Raw genomic sequence first — 6,010 nt, 5'->3', positions numbered from 1 at the left:
GTGAGTGATAGTAATTACATGCCACTGTATGGTTATAGTAATGTGCAACAATTGTTGTGAATTAGCGTTTACATGAAAAAGAATGTCAATTTGCACGGACCTGGTAAGCAGATAAATTAGCTAAATTCACTACTCCCCTGTACATTCCCTAATTAACATAAGCCAACTTTCTCTTCATAGAAATTGAGATAAGGGCTTGCTGCTTGATTATTGAAAATTTCAGAGTTTCAGCTGGAATAGTTTTGTCCCGTCGCCGGTAATGCGTGACCAAGTATAGTCATAAATTGCCAAATGTAAGTAATAATACCTCACAAACTGTTCATTAGAACACACAACAACTTTGCATATATGATAAGTACACTGTAGCCTAGAAAACCAGTAAATATTGTTGTCCTGAATTTAAAAGGAAAAAAGATATTCATTCATAAACTTTTGTAGTTTTGCCCATTTTTATTGGCGCCTATATAAATTTCTAATTGCTTTACACGCAATTTCTCTTCATAGAAACCTTGTATGACATTTCATTTAAAGACACAGCAAATTTCATTTTGTTATGTTGAACAGTTTAGTCGGAATGGCAGTACAGCGGAGACTAGTACAGCAAAAATGCCGCTTTTTGCTCCCACTGTTTTGACTGCCGTTAGGCGACGCTTCAAGCTAGGCAATAATACTAGGCATCATTGAAAAGCGCACAAAGTAAGCTTTCCAACGAAATAAAGTTCACATTTGTCCAATGAGCGCAGGAAGCACAGTGCGTCCGCAAACAATGACTAAAATGCCGAGCGCGTGCCGCCGGAGTGGGACCGCCACCTAGCGCAAAGGAGACGCGAAGCGTGGTACTTCCATACACGGCTCGCAATGATCTGGCACCGCGATGGCGGCGGGAGCAAAAAACAAGCAAGAAAAAAAGCGCGCGAGAGCACGTGACAGCATTCGGCCAATCGGAGGGCCGAGCGCCGAGAGAACGGGCAGGAGAGGAGGAAAGCGGCAATCTTCAAAGGATGTCGCTACTTTTTTTTATTGAGGGGTTTTAGTATGCGGTAAAGCCCTTATATATAAAAAGTAGCGCCATTCTTAGATCTTGCCGCCACCGCGCTCACCCCGGCGTTTCCTCCTTGCCGCCTCCTGTTGCCCCAGCCTCCTCCGCTCCCCCATTGGCCAATCCGTGTCACGTGGAAGTACGCGTTGCGCTTTTGTATATCTTTTTCTTTCCAGCGCGCTCCGACTGCCATTCTCGGGCCTGTGCGACGAAAGTGCTGTACGCACAAACGGATCAAACGTGTTAGAGACAAGAACTTCGTTGTGATGGCATGCTGCTGCGCCTTAAGTTGCTGCAACCGACAAGGCGAGGGCAAAAGGCTTTTTTTGTTTACCATCTGGCGTGCGCAAACGCTTGCTGCACACTTGATATTTGCGCCGTCTCGCATCGTCGCGTTGCTACTTCCAAAACGGCATTATTAAGACCAGTTACTGACTGACGAAGCAAATCGTGCCTCAAAAACTTCTCCGCAGGGCGCGATCGAAGTTTTCCTCGGATTTCTGGTAGCGCGTTAGCTGTCGTCTGCCACGGCAGGCCCGACGCAGGCGGCGCCACTGTCGATATCGCGCCTCGATCGCGCTGGTCGCGCCGAGCGCGATAGTGGAACGGAGGAGGAGGGAAGTGGATGGCGCTACTTTTTATATATAGGGGCTTTAGTGTGCACGATTTCTTTCGCCGCAACGACATACTGACGGTCGAGAAGATGACTACCGAGTTTCCCCATCACTAAGGCGTCGTCATCACTGTGCGTCGCCTGCTTGCCCAGATCGGCTTCAAGCACGAAAAGAGAAGCCGGAACTCGCTGCTTATCGACAGGGATGACATCACCGATGAGCGGAATCGCTACCTCCGTGACGTGGAGCGCTACCGGGCGGAAGGCTGAAAGATCTTCTACCTGGACGAGACATGGGTGACGGCGGGACACACTCAGTCGATCGTGTGGACAGACACCGTGGTGCAGAAGCGCGGACGACTGTTCGCTCGAGCAAATGGCCTGACGACGGGTCTAAAACAACCTTCTGGAAAAGGTCAGCGCCTGATCGTAACGCACATCGGCAGCGAGGATGGTTTCGTCGACGGCTGCTTGGATGTATTCAGAGGCCAAAAGACAGGCGACTACCACGAAGAAATGGACGGCAATCGCTTTGAGGGCTGGTTCAATGACGTTCTGCAGAAGTTGCCAGCTGGCAGCGTCATTGTTTTAGACAATGCACCTTACCATAGCCGGCGAGAAGAGAAATTGCCGACGACGGCCTGGAAGAAGGAAAAGATACAGGAGTGGCTCACAAGCAAGAACATCACCTACGGTGAAAGGATGATAAAGAAGCAGCTGCTTGAGTTGGTGGCATCTGTAAAGCCCCGCTTTCTGAGCTACATCGTAGACAACACAGCTGTAAGGGCCGGTTGCATTGTACTCAGGCTCCCGCCGTACCACTGCGAATTTAATCCCATTGAGCTTGTGTGGGCCAAAGTCAAAAATGGCATCGCTGCGGACAACAGAGACTTCAAGCTGTCCACGGTCGACGTCATCTTGAGCGAGAAAATCAAGCAGGTAACGGTGGAAGACTGGAGGAAGAGCATTCAGCATGTGATGGACTTGGAGGCAAAGTTCAGACTGGACACGTCTGGGAGTGAGCACATTCAACCCATCATCATCCAGCTGGGTGAAGATGACACTGAAGAAAGCGACCCCGACTATGAGCTGTCTGGCATTGAGTCACTCGACGAAGCATAAAGCCTTCTTATTAACAAAAGAACAGCCCTTATTAGGGCTACCAAAATTTTGCCGGGGGGTTCGCAACAGCCAACCATCCATTCCGTGATCTCTCAAATAAATAACCAGTTCCATTTATGGAATATTCCTTATAATAGAAGCTCAATTCTGATAAGCAACGTCCTGCACATATTATGCTCGATTTAAGAAGTATCATAGAAACATATTTAAATGCTGGCATATCTGAATTGAAACACTATTGTTAACCCTGATTATCGTTGGCGGGCTCGAAATGCTCATTCGGGCCGCCACCGTCGAGTTTGACGCGCCCCACAGTGAAATAGCAGCACTCAGAGCACGCTTTATGGTTGTGTTAGCAGTGTGCACTGGAAATCACAGTCATAGCGGGTGGTGGTGAAAAAGCAGACAACACCAAACTGACAGCCACTGTCAGCAGCTTGAATGCCAAAGCACATTCATGTGGTTCAATTGTTTATTTTGTTATCTGGCTCACACAAGTAATGCGATTAAAAGAACAAATATAAGACATCATTAGCTTAGTGAGGCCCAAAATGCTCATTCAGGCAGCCACCGTCGAGTTTGACGCCCCCCATAGTGAAATAGCAGCAGGCAGAGCACGCTTTATGGTTCTGTTAGCAGTCTGCACTGGAAATCACAGTCATGTCATAGCGAGTGGTGGTGAAATAGCAGCAGACAACACGAAACTGACAGCCACTGTCAGCAGTTTGAATGCCAAAGCCAATTCATGTGGTTACATTGTTTATTTTGTTATCTGGCTCACAAAAGTAATGCGATTAAGAGAACAAATATAAAACATCATTAGCTTAGTGAGGCCCAAACTGCTCATTCAGGCAGCCACCGTCGAGTTTGACGCGCCCCATAGTGAAATTAGTCGGAGCACGCTTTATGGCTCCGTTAGCAGTCTGCACTGAAAATTGATGTGTTGTCATAGCCAATTTTCAATTTATTAATCTGACTCGAGCAAGTAATGCGAATTCAAGCACAATTATTGTGATTAATTTTTCTAGCATTTTTTTTTTCATATGTACGTACCGGAAAAATGCTCAGTAAAGTTAAACGTGTTTTAGTGAGTCACTTTGTTCATTACAAGCCGTAGGCAAAGTGACGGACAGATTCAGACAGTGATATTGGGGAAGTAATAAATGGTGAAAGTTGCAAAATCTCTCACAGCACTGCTTTGCTGGACTCCATTCACTAGAAAACTGCATTTGTAATGATGAAAGCGTCAAGACAGGAAATGATACCCACTTCACAATGTTATATATGTGTACCACCACATGTGACGGGCAGCAAAACCATCTGTTTATTAAGACTGAATGCAACAACATAGCAACGTGCTGTTTCACAATATGGCACCTTTTCATGTGCACTTCTGGTAAGCTACCGTATGCACTGATGCATAAATACATGAACAGGGGAAAGAGACGAAGTAACTGTGCAAGCCACGTGATGCTTTTAACATTTTGTATCTGTCAATGTTTCTGTTGTCACAGCTGATAGAACTTTCCTTGGTGCAAGTTGATTAATCACGTTGCAGCAACAGCACGATAAGCAAGGTCAGAATAGTAGGAGAAAACAAAGCAAGGTGGCAGACTGAGGAGGCAAGGTAGACAAGAGAGAATGACTTTAACGACATCGAAGAGGCCAGCCCTGCTATTCACAGGACTTGGTGCTTTGAATGAGACGAGTTAATGGAATTGACCTTTTCCAAAGGGGTCCTCTGCGCATGCGTGGCGATGGCCGCGCACAGTACGACGGGAAGGACGCGAGCGCCATGTTTTTTTGAGGCTCGCCTGCTCGCCGCTCTGCTGTCGAGCTTTCTTGTCATGCCGCAGAGGTGCGCCGCTGTGGGGTGCACAAATGCCAGCAACAAGCTTCCGAAGGTCAGGTTTTTTTGCTTCCCTGCAGCTTCTTTACACGCAGCGAAAAGAAAAAAGTGGGTCCAGGCGATGCGCCGAATAAATGTCGACGGATCGACGTGGAAGCCTACAGCTAACTCGCGCGTTTGCAGCGAGCATTTCATATCAGGTAAGGCCTCCTGTGCACGGCTTGATAACATTCACGTCGGGCAAACGGTGCACATTGTCGATAATCGCTGCGTTTTGTAGCAATGCCTTTCCTATGCTGTTCCTTTCCGAGCTTCGTCATATCAGATGAATAAGTGTGGTGTACAAGCAAGTGGTTGACATGTGCCGCGGCCCGCTAAGCAGACAGCGCGGTGCTAACGATAACGCGGGCGGGGTGCAATCGCCGCGAATGACGATGCACTGAGTAAATGTTGACGGATCGACGTGGAAGCCTACAGCTAACTCGCGCGTTTGCAGCGAGTATTTCATATTAGGTAAGCCCTCCTGCGCTCGGATTGATAACATTCACGTCGGGCAAACGGTGCGCATTGTCGACAATCGCCGCTTTTGTAGCATTGCCTTTCCTAGCTGTTGCTTTTCGAGCTTCGTCATATCAGATGAATGATGAGTGTGGTGTACAAGCAAGTGGTTGACATGTGCCGCGGCCACGGTGTAAGATATAGAGTATATATCTTACACCGTGGCCGCGGCCCGCTAAGCAGACAGCGCGGTGCTAACGATAACGCGGGCGAGGTGCGGTCGCCGCGAAGACGAAGCGTGAGCGGGGAGATATGTAACGAAATCATTTACATGAACCCTACGTGAGCGGGTCGAGTCAGAAATTGGGATGACCGAGCCCGACGTGACCGCGTTTTCATGATCTCGACAGACATATCCCAGCCTGACAAGTCGAATCGACCCGCTTCTGTCTGGTTCATGTAAACACCCCGAATGGTTTTAGTTGCGCATCGACTACTGACGTTTGCCCGGATATAAAGCTAGGTCATCTCTCTGCGTGTGTGATAAAGCTGCGGTGATTGTGGACTGAAGGGTAAAGTATTGGACAATATAAGAACGATTTCTGTTTGCAGGAGAACCATCTAGGTTTCCGGACCACCCCGACAACGTCCCGTCCGTATTTAAGCACAAGCCTGCGAGCCGCCGAGATGCTGTTGTGCGTTTTGAAAGGTCGGCCAACAGACGAAGCACTCCGAGCCAGTCTTTCAAACGTCCTCAGCTTCCAAGTGAGTAACGTTAGACACTATTCGGCAATCCACACATATGCGTCAAGTTGAAATAAACCTACTGTAATAAATGGACAATGTCAATAACAGAAGCAGTCATCACTAGATGGGACGGTGATCATTA

Source organism: Dermacentor silvarum, chromosome 1 (assembly GCF_013339745.2).
Source record: "Dermacentor silvarum isolate Dsil-2018 chromosome 1, BIME_Dsil_1.4, whole genome shotgun sequence".
Taxonomy (NCBI): domain Eukaryota; kingdom Metazoa; phylum Arthropoda; class Arachnida; order Ixodida; family Ixodidae; genus Dermacentor; species Dermacentor silvarum.
Note: the sequence above shows the minus strand (reverse complement) of the source record.